Source organism: Mobula birostris, chromosome 3 (genome assembly GCF_030028105.1).
Source record: "Mobula birostris isolate sMobBir1 chromosome 3, sMobBir1.hap1, whole genome shotgun sequence".
In the NCBI taxonomy this organism is placed as follows: Eukaryota; Metazoa; Chordata; class Chondrichthyes; order Myliobatiformes; family Myliobatidae; genus Mobula; species Mobula birostris.
In genome coordinates this window covers 132,024,654-132,046,234 of record NC_092372.1, presented here as the reverse complement: position 1 = coordinate 132,046,234, position 21,581 = coordinate 132,024,654, and the positions used below count along the sequence as shown (strand labels likewise).

At 42.7% G+C, this 21,581-nt stretch overlaps 1 long non-coding RNA gene across 2 annotated transcripts in view; it reads left to right on the top strand.

Moving 5' to 3' along the window:
* The first annotated feature begins 805 nt into the window (after nt 1-805).
* Nucleotides 806-21,581, top strand: part of LOC140195283 (uncharacterized) — a 90,828-nt gene continuing 70,052 nt past the window's right edge. The window contains exon 1 of one of the 2 annotated variants that reach the window (XR_011885410.1): nt 806-825. This is a non-coding gene — a long non-coding RNA (uncharacterized lncRNA). Of the gene's footprint in view, nt 870-21,581 lie in introns of both variants that reach the window. The other variant, XR_011885411.1, reaches the window with a different exon arrangement.

Below are 21,581 nucleotides of genomic sequence, written 5' to 3'. Positions count from 1 at the left end.
GGAAATCTATAACAGCAGCTACTTTTGATGGGAGGGGTTTTGCACCTCCTGCAGAGATGCGATGGTCAGGAAAGTCAATATCCTTGATATCCACAAGCCAGCGGTTCTTAAAATCGATTGATAGTCCTTGGGCACACAGGAAATCTGCGCCAACCAGAGGTCTAGCCACTATAGCTTGGATGAAGTCCCATGTGTAATGTCACCCATTGAAGCAGAGCGTCACCCATTGTGTCACGTAAGTCTAGATCCTGATGCCGTTGGCGGCCTCCAGTGAGGTTTGGGCCTCAGCTTGTACAAAACAAGCAATGGCATTTAACTCCGGCAGCTTCAAAGCGTCTGCATTGGCTGACATGCTCACTAACTCTGGAATCGTCCTAGAGCATTGGGGTTACCAATGTAGGTTTATGCAAGTAAAACGTCAGAGGCGTTTAATGTTTAAGAAAATTCACGACAACTCAGTTATTTTACACCAAAACGTGGTTAAAAAGTATTTTCTGTAATGTCATCATGCCATCCCAGCTCGATATCAGTGGCTATGAATTATGTATGTTTCCAACAATTACATTACCCTCCAGTAAGACTGATTTCTAGGCCGGTCTCCCAAACTATCCTGCTTTTGTCAAAGCAGGAAATGTTAATGAAATGATCATTTGACTTTTAGCTCCAGTAGTTAAGCCAGACATCTGCCAGGTGGGGAGTGTTCTGGCCTCCAGAGGCACAGTTCATTTTGTACGAACGGTACTTCCTGTACGTCAGCTGCTTTTTATATCATTTCCTGCATGGCTTAATTTAGATTTTGTTTTGAAGTGCTTGGTGGAAAGACAGGTATCTCTATTTGCTCTTTATTTGCCTTTGAAACAGCAATATCTGTGAATTTTAAGTTTTTGTTAATATTGGTAAATATTTAGTTGATGTACTTTGAAGGAACATTATGCTTATCCTTTATCTTTATTTGAGATATCATTGTGCCACAAGTTTACTCCTGATTACACGGCATAGTGATGGAGTGTTGTGTGTGTATATTAACTTGGTTAGCACTGATTGACAGAATAATCCACAGTACCAGTACATTCAGGTGTGTGAAAATTCTGTGTTGAATTTAATATGTACTCCACTTTCTGCAATTTCACAAGTACGGTTTCATTAGAAACCCTGCAGGAAGCCTCTACCTTGGTTGATTTTTGAGAAATTGTTTAACTACTGAATAGCTTTATATATCCACACAGTGAAGGCAGTACACTACCACTCCAGTGTCATTTCCTAGGGGTCTGATATCCACTCTCACCTCTCTTTTATTCTTGATATATATGAAAAAACTTCTGGTATCCTCTTTGATAGTGTTGGCTAGCTTACCTTCATGTTTCATCTTTTCTCTCCTTATGGCTTTTTAGTTGCCTTCTGTTGGTTTTTAAAAGCTTTCTAATCCTTTAATTTCCCCCAAATTTTTGTTATTTATCTGGCCTCTCTTCTGCTTTTATGCTGTGCTTGACTTTCATAGTCAGCCACGGTTGCCTCATCCTCCTTTTAGAATACTTCTTCATCTTTGGGATGTATCTGTCCTGTTGAATTACCCCCAGAAGCTGTTGTTCTGTTGTCATTCCTGCTAGTGTTCCCTTCTCATCAACCTTTGCCAACTCCTCACTCATGCCTCTTACATCTGATATTAGCCCCTCTCTCTCAAATTGCAGTGTGAATTCTTTCACATTATGATCATTGTCTCTTAAGGGCTCCTTTACCTTAAGCTCCCTAATCAAATCTCATTCATTACACAACACCCAATCCAGAATAGCCTTTTTTCCAACTGGGTTCAACCACAAGCTGCTCTAAAAAGCCATCTCGTAGCCATTCTACAAATACCTCCTAATACCTTTTCTTGGGATCCAGCACCAACCTAATTTTCCCAATCTACCTGCATATTGAAACTCCCATGACTATCGTAACATTGTCCTTTTGACATGCCTTTTCTATCTCCTATTGTAATTTGCACACCACATCCTGGCTGTTGTTCATCAGGGTCTTTTTTACCTTTGCAGTTACTTAATTCTACTCACAAGGATTCTGCATCTTCTTATCAGATGTTACCTCTTTCTAAGGATTTGATTTCGTTCTTTACCAACAGAGCTACCTCACCCACACTGCCTACCTGCCTGTCCGTTTAGACTTAGGAGAAGAATTAGGCCATTCAGCCGATCGAGTCTGATCCCCTGTTGCATCTTGGCTACTCCACCCCACACACCTGCCTTCTCGCCATATTCATCGATGCCCTGACCAATCAGTAAACGATCAACTTCCGCCATAAATATATGCACAGACTTGGCCTCCACCACAGTCTGTCACAGAGCTTTCCAGAGATTCACTATTCTCTGGCTAGAAAATTCCTTCTTACCTCCATTCTAAAAGGTCACCCCTCAATTTTGAGACTGTGCCCTTTAGTTCTGGATAACCCCACCATAGGAAACATCCTCTCCACATCCACTATATCTAGTTCTCTCAACATTCGGTAGGTTTCAAAAAGAACCTCCCCCCACCCCACTGCCCTGCACTCTAATAAATTCCTGTAAGTACAGGCCCAAGGCTGCCAAATGCTCCTCATATGTTAACACCTTCATTCCCAGTTTCATCCTTGTGAACTTCCTCTGGACCCTCTCCAATGATAACACATCCTTTCTGAGATATGGGACCCAAAACTGTTGACATTACTTCAAGTGTGGCCTGACTAGTGCCTTACAAGGGCTCAGCGTTTGTCCCTCCCCACTGATCCCCTTCCTGGCACTTGTCCATTCGTCCCTACCAACTGATCCCCTTCCTGGCACTTATCCTTGCAACCAGAACAAGTGCTACACCTGCCCCTACACCTTCTCCCTCACTACCATTCAGGGCCTCAAACAGTCCACCTATGAGGCAGTTGGGTCATATTCTGTGTCTGCTGCTCCCAGTGTGTCTCCTGTATATCGGTGAGACCCGTTGTTGACTGGGAGACCGCTTCGCCGAGCACCTGTGCTCCATCCACCAGAAAAAGCAAGGTATCCCAATGGGCACGGATTTTAATTCCACTTCCCATTCCAGTTCCGATATGTCAATGCATGGCCTCCTCTACTGTTGCAATGAGGCCACACTCAGGTTGGAGGAACAATACCTTATATTCTGTCTGGGTAGCCTCTAACCTGATGGCATGAACATCAGTTTCTTGAACTTCCGGTAATGTACCCACCCCTTTCACCATACCCCATCCCCTTTTCCCTCTCTCACCTTATCTCCTTGCCTGCCCATCAACTCCCTCTGGTGCTCCTCCCCCTTTTCTTACTTCCATGGCCTTCCGTCCTTTCCTATCAGACTCCCCCTTCTCCAGCCCTGTATCTCTTTCACCAATCAATCTCCCAGCTCTTTACTACATTTCTCCCCCTCCCGATTTCACCTATCACCTTATGTTTCTCTCTCCCCTTGTCCCCACCTTTTAAATCTACTCTTCACCATTTTTTCTCTAGTCCTGCCGAAGGGTCTCGGCCTAAAACATCGATTGTACTTTTTTCCATAGATGCTGCCTGGCCTGCTGAGTTCCTCCAGCATTTTGTGTATATTGTCAGCATTATCTCCTTGCTTTTATATTCTATTCCCCCTGATATAAGTGCCAACGTTGCATTTGCTTTTTTACCACAGACTTAACCTATAATTTAACCTTCTGGGAGTCTTGCATGAGGGCTCCTAAGTCCCTCTGCACCTCTGGTGTTTGAACCTTCTTCACATTTAGATAACAGTCCACACTATTGTTCATTTATCAAAATGCATTATCATATATTTCCCAACACTGTATTCCATCTGCCACCTTTTTGCCCATTCTTCCAATTTGGCTAAGTCCTTCTGCAATCGCATTGCTTCCTCAGCACTACCTACCCCTCCACCTATCTTTGTATCATCTGCAAACTTTGCCACAAAGCCATCAATTCCATTATCTAATTCATTGACAAACAATGTGAAAAGTAGCAGTCCTAATTCTGAACCCTGAGGAACTGCACTATTCACTGGCAGGAAAGGCTCCCTTTATTCCCACTCGCTGCCTCCTGCCTGTCAGCTATTCCTCTATTCATAACAGTATCTTCATAGGGAGATATGCCATAGGATTGTATCTTGCTAAGCTTCCGGTGGATATCACAGAGTTAAGCAATGCTGCTGAAGGAACCTTACTGATGTTGTCATTAATCCTGCAGAGAATACACACTGTACACTGTGCAGTGCTGGCCTCTTTACTTGAGGAAGGATACACTGACTTTGGAGGTGGTGCAGAGGAGGTTCGCCAGGTTGATTCCAGAGATGAGGGGGTTGGACGATGAGGAGGGATTGAGTCGCGTGACACTGCACTCACTGGAATTCAGAAGTAGATTAGATTAGATTATGAGGACACTCAGTCCTCATTTATTGTCATTTAGTAATGCATGCATTAAGAAATGATACAATGTTCCTTCAGTATGATATCACAGAAACACAAGACAGACCAAGACTAAAACTGACAAAAACCACATAATTATAACATATAGTTACAACAGTGGAAAGCAATACCATAATTTGATAAAGAGCAGACCATGGGTGTGGTAAAAAAAAGTCTCAAAGTCCCAATGGCCCCATCATCTCACGCAGATGGTAGAAGGGCGACACTCTCCCTGCCATGAGCCTCCAGCGCTGCGAACTTGCTGATGCAGCTCCCTGGAAGCACCCAACCACAGCCGACTCTGAGTCCATCCAAAAACTTCAAGCTTCTGACCAGCCCTCCAACACCGAGCACCGAGCACTATCTCTGCCGAGCGCTTCCACCCCGCCCTGGCCGCCAAGCAACAAGCAAAGCCGAGGATTTGGGGCCTTCCCTCCGGAGATTCTGGATCGCACAGCAGCAGCAGCAGCAGCGAAACAGGCATTTCAGAAGTTTCACCAGATGTTCTTCTGTGCTTCTCACATCTGCCTCTATCAAATCAGGATTGTGCATGGCATCCTACTTAACAAATAACAGATATTCATCTGCAGAGTGGCCGCTGCACGTTGCATCACGCCGCCATCTTCTCTTCTGCGTATGAGAGGAGATCTAATAGAAAAATATGAAATAATGAAAGGGATAGATAAGATAGAGGCAGGAAAGTTGTTTCCACTGGTAGGTGAGACTAGATCTAGGGGGCATAGCCTCAAGATTCCCCGGAGTAAATTTAGGACGGAGATGAGGAGGAACTGCTTTTCCCAAAGAGTGGTAAATCTGTGGAATTTTCTGACCAATGAAGCAATGGAGGCTCCCTCAGTAAATATACAAAGTATTTAAGACAAGGTTGGATAGACTTTTGCATAGTAGGGGACTTAAGGATTATGGAGAAAAGGCAGGTAGGTGGAGATGAGTCCGTGGTCAGATCAGCCATGATCTTATTGAATGGCGGAGCAGGCTCGACAGGCCAAATGGCCTATTCCTGCTCCTATTTCTTATGTTCTTACATACCGTAACAGTGGGGAATGTAGATCTTCAAATCAGTAAAGGACAACTTAAGATGCTATTTTATTTGCATTTCTTGTTGCTGGGAAATATATTTCAGCAGCCTGGATATCTCATCTGCAAGTAATCTTTCCTTAACTTTTTCTCCTCCACCTGTACACTGGTAACTTGAAATGACGGATAGTGCCTGGAATTCTGTACTTCATTACTCTTGGCATATACTTGGAAACATGACATGTCTCCACCACTGGAGATGTAGAATCTGCACCAAACTCCGCCAGCTTGCAGGCGGTTAATCCTGACTGGGATTTAAGTTTCATTTATTTCCTATTTCCGAATTTATTCTGTCCATCTAATATAAAATTGCAGATTAATTGAGCACAGAATTTGCCTGTTAAATATTATTTTCATGGTACTTCTTGGACAAGCAAAGAAAGTTGCTGCTCCACAGTTCTGAGGACTTGGGTCTGTTCCTGACTTTGGGTGCTATCTGTGAGGAATTTGTCCTTGACTACACTAGTGTCCAGTGGTGCTCTGGTTTCCCATGGGTTAATTAGCCATTTACTGCAGGTAGATAACAAAAGAATGAAAGAGAGGAAGTTAGTGGTCAGGGAAATAAATCAAGCAATGACACTGATGGAATTCCTCTATCTTGCTCCTGCCTGATCTGTCTACTGGACTTGCCTGCTTTAATCTTCTATATTTGCTTCAACTGTCTCGTTTGTTACACTGCTACATTAGACCCCACTCCACTGCTAAACCTGTGTTCACCGTCCTGAGTAGCATGAGCAAACCTCCCTGCAAGGATCTTGCTGCCCGTACAGATCACGTGCAATTCCTCTGTCTTGTAAAGGTCACCTCTGCCCTTGCGAGGATCCCGATGGTATCAGCAGCAGAAGCTCTCCCACTTGCACCAGGCCTTCTGTCATGCAGTCATTTACTCTCCCCTTCTGTTCCTGCCTTCACCCACATGGTCCAGGAAGTAATCTAGAGATTGTAGCTTTTTAACCTTCTGCCTACTTTCCTTTGCAGGACCTCAGCTTTCTCCCTGCCTTTATCATTTGTACCATTTTAGGAACATCCTTGACCAGAGAGGCAACACACCACTGCAGCCACAGAAATGAATGCCTGCCTGTGTTCCTGATCAAAGAGTCCCCTATCAATTCTGCTGGCCAAGAAATCGCCCTTCCCTTCCCCGCTACGATGGTGTCCTTGATCTTGCTGCTGTTGATTCTTACTGTGAGGCTGACCTCTCCAACAGTTTCCAAAGCAGTATACTTGCTAGAGAGGGGAATCACCACAGGGAATTGCCCACCCTTCCTGCTGGTCAATCACCCCTCTGGAAGAACCTGTGGTATGAGCAACTCCCTAAAACTTCTATTCTAACAATTTTTGCCCTGAGTCTATCTGCTGTACCAGCTAATCAATCTGATCTGTAAAGAGCTACAATTATACACACTTCCTGCAAACACGGTTGCCAAGAACACTCAACTTCTTTCTGATCTCCCACATTTAGGAGGAGCATACCACCTAAGAAGAAATGGATAACTGAAGATATAATACAATTGATGCAACAAAAACAGACCATCAAACCAAGAGACAGCGAAGAATACAAAAAACTTGATAAGACAATAAAAAGAAAATGCAGGGAAGCTAAAGACAGATGGCTAAATGAGAAATGCTGAGAGATAGAAATGCTACAAACCCATAACCCTGGAACAAAGTTGATGCACAGTAAGATTAAAGAGCTAACGGGGAAATTACCTTGCTCAGCAAGTGGATGCATCAAGGCAAAAGACGGCAGCTTAATTATGAACAAAGAGGAAATCCTAAACAGATGGACAGAATATATAAAAGAACTTTTTGAAGACCAAAGTGGAGAAAAACTGAACATAAAGAAGAATCTTGAAGGACCTAACATTCTAAAATCAGAAATTCAAGCAGCCATTAATAAAATAAAACAGAACAGAACAACTGGTCCAGGCAACATAGCTGTTGAAATGGCCTTAGAAGATTTCGGAATAGAGAAAATAACAGAAATAGCAAATTAAATCTATGGTCATGGGGAGATACCTGATGATTTAAGTAAATCAGTATTCATCACACTTCCAAAGAAAGAGGGAGTAACAGAATGTGAGTTACATTGTACAAAATGCCTGATGGGCCACGTGGCAAAAATTATTCTCAGAGTAATCATGATGAGAGCAAGTCGCTGTATAAAACCAGAAATCAGTAAAGAACAATGTGGCCTTGTGGAAAACGATGGAACCAGAAATGCAATTTTCATGCTACGGATGATCTGTGAACAAGCCATCCAGGTACAAAAAGACATCTACCTATGTTTCATCGACTATACAAAAGCTTTTGACACTGTCAGACAGCAAGATCTTCTGGAAGTGCTTCAAGGTCTTGACATAGATGGAAAAGGTATAGGTTTCTTATGAAACTTATACTGGGACCTGATAGCATCCATCAGAATAAAAGGAGAAGTGAGTGAGTATGTGAATATCATGAGAGGAGTCGGGCAAGGTGGTGTCTTTTCACTGGACTTATTCAAACTGCATAGTGAAAATATCTTGAGAAGTATCAAAGATATCAAAGGATTCACAATTGGAGGCCATAATATAAATAACATCAGATATGCTGATGACATCATACTAATAGCTGACTCAGAAACAAAACATCAAAAACTACTCACTATAGTGGCAGCAGAAAGTAATCGCAGAGGCCTCTCAATCAACACCAAGAAGACAGAAAGCTTGGCCATCTCCAGAAAGATAAACATCCCACAATGTGTGATCAAGATCGGAAATACAAACATCAAACAAGCCAACAAATTCAGACATCTTGATAACAAGTAATGGCAGATGCGATACAGATATCCATTACAGAATAGCAATGGCGAAAGAAGTTTTCCAAAAAATGAAGACCATATTTACAGACAGAAAGATGAGCATGTACACTAAAAACAGAATACTGCAGTGCTACATTTATTCTATCTTAACTTATGGAAGTGAATACTGGACCATTTCCCCAGCAATGGAAAAGAGCCTAGAAGCAGTTGGTTTATGGTTCTACAAGAGAATGTTAAAAATATGATGGACCACACACACATCAAATGAAGAAGTTCTCAGAAGAGCCCAAGCAGTTCGATCACTCATACAAACAATAAGAGAAAGACAACTCAGATTCCTAGGACACATCAGGCGGAAAGATGAACTAGAAAAACTCATACTCTCTGGAAAGATTGAGGGGAGCAAACCTAAAGGAAGACCTCGGCTTATGTACATCAAAAGCATAGCCAGGTGGCTACACATTGAGGAAATGGAAGTCATCCAAAAAACGAAGGATAGATCTATATGGAAAACCATGGTCACCAAAGTCCGCATCAGATATGGTACCTGGACAGACAGATAGAGACAGGTATCACTCCAGCAATTTATTACCTCTTAAATTATTTCTGGGTTGGAAGAAAGAAAGAGGAAAGACTTGACCTTCACTTAGCAATACCTTCTACATACATCATTCAGTGGGCTCACTACAGCCTCACTTATCAAAGCCTCTGCGCTTAGGCCTCAAGCACAACACTTCAGCCTCAAAACTGCTCCAAAATGATGTGAAACTAACTTTCACCTTTTGATAAAAATGCAGGCAGATCAAGCACTAGTACTCAGTTCATCAAATACCAGGGCAAATTGCCGCGAAGCTTACAGACATAAAGCGCATAGCAGCTGGAGCAGTCTCTCAGCCTCAGTGCAGCAGTAGGAGGGGTGAACATCGTGGGAGAGCAATGGAAATTGGACCGACCTTTGCCTCCCGTCCCGACACCCTACCTCTCCAGTCTATTTGGTCTGGCGTTTAAATTGTCTAAACACTGGGTTGTCCCCTGCACTAGGCCTTGCTGACGATACTACATTGATCGGCCTAATCTAAAATAATAACAAGGCAGCCTATAGAGAAGAAGTCATCACCCTGACACAGTGGTGTCAAGAAAACAATCTCTCCCTCGTTGCTGCAAAAACAAAGGAGCTGGTTGAGGACTACAGGAGGAATGAAGACAGGCTAACAGCTATTGACATCAATGGATCCGGGGTTGAGAGAGTGAATAGCTTTAAGTTCCTCAGCATAAACATCACCGAGGATCTCTCGTGGTCTGTACATATCGGCTGTGTAGTGAAAAAAGTATAACATCGCCTCTTTCACCTCAGTCGGCTGAAGAAGTTTGGTACAGGTCCCCAGATCCCAAGAACTTTCTACAGGGGCATGATTGAGAGCATCCTGGTATGGGAACCGTACTTCCCTCAATCACAGGACTTTGCAGAGAGTGGTGCGGACGGCCCAGCGCATCTGCAGTTGTGAACCTTCTAGAATTCAGGACATTTACAAAGATGGGTGTGTAAAAAGGGCCTGAAGGATCATTGGGGTCCTGAGTCACACCAATCAAAAAAACTGTTCCAGCTATTACCATCTGGGAAACGGTACCACAGCATAAAAGCCAGGACCAACAGGCTCCGGGACAGCTTCTTCCACCAGGCCATCAGACTGATTAATTCACAATTGTATTTCTATGCTACATTGACTGTCCTGTTGTTCTTCTTCTTCATGTGCCTTGCACGTTACATGCTTGGGCGATCGTGGCTCTCCACATCAAACAATCCCTCGCAGCATCAATGGTATCTCGCACACTTAGATCTGTTAGTTCTTTCACAGTGTCCACGTATTTTCTTCTTTGCCTTCCTCTTCTGCATTTCCCAGACACGCGGCCTTGTAATGTAAGGCATTCTACTTCTCCCTTTCTGTTGACATGGCCCAGGAATTTAAGCTTCCTCTCAGTTAATGTTCTCATTAAAGATCTTTTTGTATGGGCATGTTGGAGTACTGTCTCATTAGTTACCCTATCTCTATATGATATTTTCAGCATTCTTCTAAGAAACCACATTTCTGTTGCTTCTAAGTTTCTTTGGAGTTCTGGTGTTATAGTCCATGTTTCGGAAGCATACAGCAAGATTGACCGGATGTAACATTTTAGCAGCCTAAGCCTTGTTGTCATAGAAATGTGTCTGTTGGTAAAAACTGGTTTCATTTTTTGGAAGTTGGTTTTAGCAATGGCAATTCTTCTTTTTATTTCTACTTTACTTCTGGCATCTTGTGATATAAAGCCACCAAGGTAATTAAAGCTGGTCTTTCGTTCAATCTCTTGGTTACTGATGTACAATTGGTAGTTGGGAGTATCCTGCTGTTTTGATATTACCATACATTTGGTTTTTTTACAGTTGATGGTTAGACTGAAATCTGCACTTGTTTGTACTACTTTGTCTAGGAGGATTTGTAGGTCTTCTGCAGCACTTGCTATTAGGGTGGTATCGTATGCATATCTTATATTGTTGATGTTAACACCTCCAATTTTTATCCCATCTAGGTCTTCTATTTCTCTGAGAATCATTTCACTATAGATATTAAGTAATTCTGGTGAGGTAACGCATCCCTGTCTAATTCCTCTTTGAATTTTAGTCCAACTGCTTATATTATCATCAATTTTTACCGCTGCCGTTTGATTCCAATATAAATTTTGAAGCAGTTGTTGGTCCCTTCCGTCAATGTTTAGTTTAGCGAGAATTTGAAATAATTTTTCATGCTGCACTTTGTTGAATGCTTTAGTGAAATCAATAAAACATAATATCAGGAAATGCCAATAGCGATTATGTAGCTTCTACCACCCAAGACAACTCCACCTTCATGTAGGACTTAGGTCTGGGTGCACCCTGTCTCACTGAAGGAGCTCTGTCTATGGCGAGTGTTTGGCACCAGAAAAATACTCAGACCAATGGTGGTGGTGTCACCTAATATCACTGAAGTCTTCGGCAGCAGGGAGATGGACTCCAAGCTTTGGTGGAGGATTGTCTTTGTACAACAACGGCAAAGGTTGAGCGACGTCTAGTGTATGATTCCCAATTGGGAGCACCAGTAGAGGTCAAATGCTCTAGTTAGATGAGCACTGCGGCAACAGAAGGCAATGGCAAACCACTGTTGAAATTTCTGCCGAGTCAATCACGGAAAGAAACAAAAGAAGGAAACCAGACAACAGCGTGAATGGGGTTGATTCTAATCAACAGAACAACACCTCACTCAGTAGGGGTAGTCATGTGCTGCAGGTGACACCAGACTGTTGTCCGGAGACTGTAAGCAATAGGGAAGGGCTAACGGTAACAACATGGAACATCCGTACACTTTACCAGAAAGGAAAGTTGGACAACACATTAAATGAAATGAAAAGGTTGGAAGTTGATATCTTAGGCCTGTCAGAAATTAGATGGACCAACAGTGGCAAATTTACTGAGAATAGTTCTCTGATAATGTATTCTGGAGAGCAACAGCGTATGTATGGGGTTGGAATTATTTTAAACAAACAAGTATCAAAATGTCTTATGGGATTTTGGGCGATATCCAACCGGCTGCTTTTAGTTAAATTAAGGGGTAACCCTTTTAACATTAGCATAATCCAAGCCTATGCACCAACAAATGATGCGGATGAAGGGGATATCAACAAGTTTTATGAAGATCTCGACAGTGCCTATGAGCAATGTAAATCTCAGGATATAAAACTAGACATGGAAGATTTTAACTCCAAAGTTGGACAGGAAAGGGTTGATAACATCATAGAACCTTTTGGATTAGGGGAGAAAAATGAAAGTGGAGAAAGGTTTACTGATTGGTGTGTCAGAAACAACCAAATGACCACCAATACTTGGTATAAAAACACGGTCTCCAAGGAGCTGTATCTCGATGCAGTTGGTGCAGATGTGGCCATGAGGGAGGCTGGTAGTCTCCCAGAAATCCCACATCTGACACCCAGAACAGAACACTAGCCCTGAAGGCATACAGACTATTCTCTCACGTGTTAAATAAGAAAAAAAGAAATAAGAAACAAGGAATGAATTTATGTGCTTACTTGCCTCGCCCCCTGTTCTCGCTGAAGCCTTGTTGACTCAAAGCCTTACTACTCTGACTCAAGCCACTCCGACGTCGACCGCTCTCACGATGACCACTCTGCTAGATAATGCCTTCCTTTTATGGAGACTGCCGGACTTGCATGGGAACACTTCTATTGAGTCTGCGCAGTACTCCAATCAATGATAGTGATTCCAAACAATGAAACATATCAACTCCTGCCTGAGAAGCAACTTAGATCGGCTCTAAATTCTCTACTGGAGCAAAGGGTCCACAGCAGTTGTCATCTCGTTGGCTCTTCCTGGAACATCAGGACTGGAAAGATGTGTACATCAGGATGCTCTTCATCCACTACAGCTCAGTATTTAATACCATTCCCTCAAAACTAATCAGTGAGCTCCAAGATCTTGGCCTCAGTATCCCCTTATGCAATTGGATCCTGGATTTTCTCACTTGCGGACCCCAGTTAGTTCAGATTGGCAACAACATCTCCTCCACTATCTCCATCAGCACAGGTGCATCACAAAGCTGTGTGCCTAGTCCCCAGCTCGACTCACTTCACACTTACGACTGGGTGGCGAAGCACAGCTCTAATGTTATATTCAAGTTTACTGACAACACCATTGTCACAGGCCAAATCAACTGTGGCATACAGGAGGGGAATTAAAAATCTGGCTGAGTGGCACCATAATAACAACCTCTTACTCAATGTCAGAAAGACCAAGGCACTGATTATTCACTTCAGGGGGAGGAAACCAGAGGTCCTTGAACCAGACCTCATTGGAGGATCAAAGGTAGAGGGTCAGCAACTTTAAATTCTTCGATTATCATTTCAGAGGACTTGTCCTGAATCAGGCATGTAAATGCAATTGCAAAGAAAGCACAGCAGCAGCTCTGCTTCCCTAAGAGTTTGTGAAGATTTGGCATGACATCTAAAACTTTAACAGACTTCTATAGATGTGTAGTAAAGAATCTATGGACTGGCTGTCTCACAGCCTGGCTTGGAAACATCCATGCCGTTGAATGGAAAATCCTACAAAAATCAGTGGATACAACCCAGTCCATCAAGGGCAAAACTCTCCCCACCATTGAGAACATCTTCATGAAACTTTGTTGCAGGAAAGCAGCATCTATCTTTATGGGCTCCCACTCCCAGTTCCTGCTCTCTTCTCACTGTTGCCATCAGGTAGAAGGTTCAGGAGCCTCAGGACTGACACCACCATGTTCAGGAACAGTTATTACCTTTCAACCATCAGGCTCTTGAATCAAAGGGGATAACTACACTCAACTTCACCTGCCTCATCACTGAACTGTTCCCACAGCCTATGGATTCACTCAACACACAAAATGCTGGAGAAACTCTGCAGGTCAGGCAGCATCCATGGAAAAGAGTCAACGTCTAGGCCTGAAACACCTACTGTTTACTCTTGTCCATTGATGCTGCCTAGCCTGCTGAGTTCCTCCAGAAATTTTTGTGTGTGTTGCTGCAGATTTTCTTGTCTATGGATTCACTTCCTACAATCACCTTTCTTGGCCTCCTGAATCAGGTAGGGAATACCGAGAAGAGTTTTTGAAAGTGTATTACGTGATACAGGTTTCCCCCGCCATCCGAAGGTAGAACGTTCCTATGAAACGGTTCGTAAGCCGGAATGTCGTAAAGCAAAGAAGCAATTACCATTTATTTATATGGGAAAATTTTGTGAGCATTCGCAGACCCAAAAATAACCTACCAAATCATGCCAAATAACACATAAAACCTAAAATAACAGTAACATATAGTAAAAGCAGGAATGGTATGATAACTACACAGCCTATATAAAGTAGAAATACTTCTCTACAATGATTGCCTGCACAGATCTCCGTAGCAAAAATCTCACGCAAGCGCTCTCGGCAGAAAATCTCACGCAAGCGCTGTTGGCATAAACGCGCTGTCCAGTAACCTTTAAACTATGAAGCTGCCAAATCTACCAAATAACGCGTAAAAATACACAGCCTATATAAAGTAGAAATAATGTATGTGCAGTGTAGTATCACTTACCGGAATTGGGAAAACAGCGCCGAGCACACTGACGATGGTGTGTTAGACTGAGTCGTCGCAGGTTGGGGTGGTGCAGTGGCCCCCACCTTCTGGGCCGCCGACCCAATACATTGCCGCGAAGAATGCAGCGGTAGCCGGGAGCCACACAGCACATCTTTAAGAAAAAAGCCAAAATAAACATGCTAATTAATTAGGTGCTGCCTGGCATGTAATTAATCAGCATGCTTATTTCAGCTTCTTTCTTAAAGATGTGCTGTGTGCCTCCCGGCTACCGCTACATTCTCCGCGAATCGGTACAGTACCTGTCCGCAGCCTGGGAGTTGGGGTGGTGGGACAGGGGGGTGTCATCTCATCGTCGATCAGGGCAGGCAGCTCATCTCCTCCTATGACTGCTCGCCTCGATGTCGAAGGCCGAGGTTCGTCGTCTGCTGTGGGTGATGGAGAAGGCTTGCTTGACTGCTGAGCCTCGCGCATTTTTCTATCACACAGTTCTTTGTAAGCACTCAAACCATCCTGCAAATATCCCCTAAACCTACGTACCCTTTCAAAATTAAAGTCGTACTTTATCATTGCAGCGAAAATCTCACGCAGTTGCTTCCCTTTCGCTATTGCATTCGGTTTCGATTGTTATCCTTTCCTCTTCCAATTGCATCAGCTCTTCATCTATCAGATCTTGGTCATGGGATGCCAAAACCTCTTCAACATCATCTTCGTCAGCTTCCACAAGCCAAACTCACTTTGTCCTTGCTTAGTTCACCACAATTGAAACGTTTAATTATGTCTAGTTTTACGCTAAGTGTAACACCCTTAAAAGCTCCTTCAGGCTTTTCTGACACCTTAGAACTCATCTTGCTAACGGCTGCTCCATGCAATGTATTTAAGCAATGCTGGCTAGAATGCAGTTCCGAATCCGGGGGAGGAGTGGCTGCTCGGGGCGCGCGCTGCCTTTTATCGCGTGCTGATTTTTTCGCATGCTGATTTTTTATCAGGCGCTGCCTTTCTTCATAACAGTGAAAACACCTTCTGAAAGCAAAAACAGGGTACTAACGTAGGACTTTTGTAACAGTGAGGTTTCGTAAAGCAAATGTTCGAAAAGCAGGGGACACCTGTAATATAAAGTCTTGGTCCAAGTTTCCACCATAAAAATCAACAATGTTGCTGAAATACAGAGGAATATTGGTGACAGCAGCTGAAAAGGGACAGAGAGATGACTAATCAGAAGAGAATGAAGGAAGAAACACAAACCAACAGCTAACAGCTTTCAGATACGCTGATCAATATTGTTCAGTGTTGATTCAACTGTCAAGTCCCAGCCTTTATCATAATGAACAATTAACAATGTCAATGAAGCTGGTTACTAATTTTGTTTGAAAATATTGCATTTATAATCATATCACATACATGACTGTTGATTGTTCAATAATGCAGTCAATTAAACTTATGATTACAAATGTTACCTGTAGTTTTGAATGGAAGCATGTGCACCATGTCACCAAGTACAAGGGACAATATGTTACTGGATCGTGGGGTGATAAGAGCTTTGTGAGTAATTCAAATTAAAATATTGCAGGACTTCTTTATTTAAATAAAAAATTGGCTTTTTAATTTCCTTGAATAATATCCCCTCAAATATATATACTATCTACACAAATGTAAATGTGAAGTATTCACCCATGGATACATATTATATGCTATAATTAGATATTCAATCACTCTATCAAATAAAAATCTTTTCTGATATATAGTATTATGAAGTGAGAGAACTTAGAGAAGCATTCTTTCTTTTGGGCGAGTACTGTATATATCTAATGAAATATTAAAATTCACTTATGCAATAAATGTTAGAAACCAAGCAAGTTTAATCAAGCATGAGAGAAAAATATGTAATTAATTCATCTTAATTTAATGGCTGAAAGTAGAAGGAATGCCTCTATTTAATATCAATCACAATGAATCTTTTACAGTTGTGAGAGCAACCATTTACAGACAATAATCCTTGAACATGTTCCAAATGTACTTTTCTCAAATCATACCATATTGTTCAGCTCTTCAATCCCAGCCTGCTTCAATCCTTACTCTCTCAACTTCCTACATCTACTCACATGTCTAAGAAGAGTAATCGTGCGTTCCGTAATTACCTTTAAAGCGGAGGTTCTTACAGGCCACAGAGCCATCATTAGCCTGTAGGTCATGTACCACTCTTTAAACACCCTGCTACCTATCTGAGCACAGAGCCATCTGGCAGATATTCTACAAGGCTGAAGCTATGAGAGGGACATTTTCATTTTTGTTATCAGGTATTATCCAAGTCTGCAGTGCCTAAAATTGGATGCTATAAGAACAAAAGGAAGAGAAGCAGAAGTCTACCATTCAGCCACTTGTGTCCACTCCACCATCTGGTAACATTACAGCTGAATTTTTACCTTTGTACCACTTTCCTGTATGACCCCATATGTCCTAATTAACACATTATCTAAAAATCCATGATCTATGTCTTGAGTATACAATTGAAGGCTGGATGCCTCATCTGTATACAATATATAGGCAGTGCCTGCTTCTTGTGGCTTCAGCTTACCGTGGGCCTGATGAACTTGGCCTATTTTGCCGGCCACATTGGCAGTTAGCTCGTCTGACGGCCACCAATAACACACTGCATATCATTCAAAATTCAAGAGGCATGCCACATCTTCATCCTCTGGAGTAATTTCCTGCAGAATTGGACTCTCTCTGAAAGTAGAAAGAGTATTTTTGACTCTCGTTCATCAATGTGCAGCCTCCAATATACAGTCTATATCTAGCCCTGGGGAGACCTGATTCACATTTAGTCAGGTGGATTCCCAATAATCAAAGTCATTTTCTTTTGTATGATTCTGTGGGTGCTTCGTTCTGGAGTTATGAACTCATAGAGTAGTAAGACATGGAAATAGGGCCTTTGGACCACTAAAGTCACACCAACCATCAAATGCCCATTTACACTAAACTTATTGTATTCTCTCCATATCTTACTCAATTGCCAACCAAGTACAATTTACAGTAGCATTTAGTCTACCAACCTGCCCATCTTAGGGATGTGGGAGCAACCCTGAGGAAACACACATGGTCATGGTGAAATTGTGTAATTTACACACAAATAGCACTAACAGTCAGGATCGGTTATCTCTATCTATCTCCATCACTGTGCTCCCCTCAACATTTCCTCGAGATTTGGTGGAAGATATTCATTTGCTGAGGAGCTGACATAGCAGCAAAGACCCGTGAGGAACTCATTAGGGTACTTCAATAGGAAATTGGGAGGTCAAAAAGGAACTATCAATGACAAGCAAGATTTAAATGAATCCCAAGATAATCTACACGTATATTAAAGGGGAAAATGTACAGTACATCCCCCGTAGGTTCTCATTGGAGCAACCTGTGCATGGGCTAAGTGAACTGGGTGATGTCCTAAATGATTTGGGAGATGTCCTAAATGACTAATTCTCTTTTTCTTACTTCTCTTCTAATAGTTATATATCTGTGCACTTGCAGTGCTACTGTGACACTGTAATTTCCTCTTGATCAATAAACTATCTACCTACCTCTATCTACCTGTATTCACTGAGCAGAAGCAGATGGCTCAGGATGAGGAGACTCATATTCTGGAGTATGGTACCATCTGGAAAGAGAAGGTGTTTGATGTCTTGAGGTGCGTGAAGGTAGCTAGATCTCCAACATCTGACCAACTATATCCCAGGCTGTTATGTACTGCAAGATGGCACTGTGTAGGGCAGCCGTGTTGCCTACTCCGAATTGGCATTGTAATTTTCTGCTTCTCTCTCTACTTCTTTCTGCACTTCTCTTACAAGAAACTGAAGGTCACGTCAGGTATGATCCTGGGGTACGGGAACTGCACCAGCCTTGATCGTTGGGTACTGCAGAGAGTAGTACGGACAGCCCAGCGCATCTGTAAATGTGAGCTTCCTTCCATTGAGGACACTTACAGCAGCAGGTGCATAAAGAAGGCCTGGAAGATCATTGGGTGCTCCAGTCACCCCAACCATAAACTGGTTCATCTGTTTCTGTCTGGCAAACGGTACCACAGCACAGCATTAAAGCCAGGACCAACTGGCTACGGGACAGCTTCTTTCTACAAGACATTAGACTTTTAAAATTCACATGTCTGTACGTTGCTATACAGTCTTGACACAAAGATTTTTACCCTCATGCTGTGGGATGAATGTAAGATTTTTAAAAATTCTAATTATAATTCTAGATTGCAAGAGCCCTGACAGATATTTTCATATCCTTGTTAGCCGAGGGTGATGTATAGTACTGAATGATTGCAGGGCAGCAGATGGGATTCATTTATTCAACTATATGAGTAAATAGAATTACTGTAGGTGGGCGCATTGGGTGAGATGGACAGGAATGTCAAATAGTCTGTGTACAATTCTTGACTCCGTGACTTGATCAGAGTCAATACCACCTTTTATTCCAAATGTTATTGGGTCACGTTTTCAAGAAGCCTTCATAATTCCATAAAATTTGACCAAGATCAGGGTTCCCAACATTTTATATGCCATGAAGCCTTATCATTACCTCAGGTGTCTGTGGACCCCAGTTACAGAACCCCCGGCCAAGACATTTTCTTAACATACAAAACACAAGAACAAGGCCACACAATGCATTCCCACTTTTTAGTTCCAATAAAGCTCCGTTTTTCCAGTGATATATCTATGACAAGTCTCTCCATGCTTTAGATATTGGAATGCAATAAGCAAACAAAGCCTTTGATCAACACTTAACAAGGATACATATTGTATTGAAAGATCAGCCAGACAGGCAGAGGGAGTGGGATGGCCCTGTTGGTAAAAAATGAAATCAAATCCTTAAAAGGTCACATAGCATATGTAGAACCCTTGTGGGTAGAATTAGGAAACTGCAAGGGTAAAAAGATCCTGATAGGAGTTACTGAATATACAGACCTCCAAGCAATAACCAGCATATGGACTACAAATTACAAAGGGAGTCAGAAGACACACGTCAAAAGGGCAATGGTCAGGGGGGAGGGCGGATTTCAATATGCAGGCAGATTGGGAAAATCAGTTTGGTGCTCAATCCTCAGCGAGGGAACTTGTGAAATGCCTACGAGATGGTTTTTTAGAGCAGCTTGAGGCTGAGCCCACTAGGCAATTCTTGATTGGGTTTTGTGTAATGAACCAGATTTGATTAGTGAACTTATGGCAGTGATCAGTTTGAGAGGTTGGAGCTCAAAATCAGATGTATCAGAATTACAGTGGAGTAAAAGGAATTACAGAGGCATGTCAGAGAATCTAAACAAACAGGATTGGAAGGGGGCACTAGCAGAAGAAGGTTCATCCATCATCATCGCTGAAGACCTCGACACCATTAGTGCTTTTTATGAGGTCGAGTTGCACGCTCAATGGAGAGCGTGCAAGGGAGCCGGCCAGATTCGAACTCAGGACCTCTTGCCCCAAAGTCCAGCTCTGATGCCACAACGTCACCAGCTGGCTGTTTTTGATGATGGTGTCGAGACTAGTGTGTGATTTGGATTTAAGTGAGGGAGAGTTGGGCAGCGTCAGCCTCACTCTCTCTTCCCAATTCCCATCTGGATCCAGTGGCAAGATAAGAGTCGAGACGGCTGGAGATGGGACTAGGTGCAATGGATGACCAGGACGTCTTCTGTGTCTTGTCGTGCTCGACACATTCCACGATGCTTGCAGAGACCTCCTTGACCATTGGACCTTCCATTGGTCTCGTCTGCTCAATCCGCCGGAGTCTGGCTTCACATGCTGGGGTAGACAACTCCCTATCTCACCGAGGGTTTGAGACCTGTTGGCTACCCTCACCTGGTTTAGCCGGCTTGTTGAAGCCGTTGCCCGGGGTGTGGCCGCTTTCGCATGTAAACAGCTACGGGGAGCCACAAGTAAGAGCTGAGTGCCAGGTGGGGACCAAAGGTGGACTAACCGCCTTGAAAAGGATGCGATATGTTCCCTCACCAGAGGTGCTACCCCTCCCTGACACCCCATACACCCATACACTAGCAGGGATGATGGCAGAGCAGGAATGGCTGGATTACTGAGAACATCGTGAAAGGCACAGAATTGATATCTACCAAAGAAGAAGTATTCTAAAGGGAGGATCAGGCAACCAGGGCTGACAAGGGAAGTCAAAGACAGTGAAAAATCAAAAGAGAGGGCAAATAATATAGCAAAAATTAGTGAGAAAATCAGTATTGGGTATCTTATTAAAATCAACAGAAGGCAACTAAAAAGCAATAAGGAGAGTCAAAATCAAATATGATGGTAAGGTCACCAATAACATAAAGGGGATACTAGTAGATTTTTCAGATATATATATATAGAGTAAAGGAGAGGTGAGAGTAGATATTGTACTGCTGTAAAATGACACTGAAGAGGTAGTAATGGGAGACAAATAAATGTCAGACTAACTTAATAAGTATTCTTCACTGTGGAAGATAGCAGCAGTATGCCAGAAACTCGAAAGCGCATGGGTCAGAAGTAAGTGTAGTTGCTATTACTAAGGAGGAGGTCCTTGGTAAGCTGAAAGGTCTGAAGGTGGATAAGTCAACTGCACCAGATGAATTACACCTCGGGGTTCTGAAAGAAGTAGCTGAAGAGGTTGTGGAAGCATCTTTCAAGAATCACTAGATTCCGGAAGGGTTCTAGAGGACTGAAAAATTGCAAATGTCACTTCACTCTTCAAGAAGAGATTGAGGAAAACGAAATAATAGGCGGGTTAGCCTGACTTAAGTGGTTGGGGGGATTTCGGAGTTCATTCTTGAGAATGAGGAATCGGGGTACTTGGAGGCACATGATAAAATAGGCCAAAGTCAGCATGATTTCCTTAAGGGGAAATCTTGCCTGACAAATATGTTGGAATTCTATAAGGAAATAACAGGCAGGATAGACAAAGGACAGTCAGTGGATATTGTTTATTTGGATTTTCAGAAGGCCTCTGACAAGATGCTGCACATGAGACTGCTAAATAAAATAAAAGCCCATGGTATTACAGGAAAGATACTAGCATGGATAGAAGATTGGATGAATGGAAGGAGACAAAGACTGGGAATAAAGGGAGCATTTTCTGATTGGCTGCTGGTAACTAATGGTG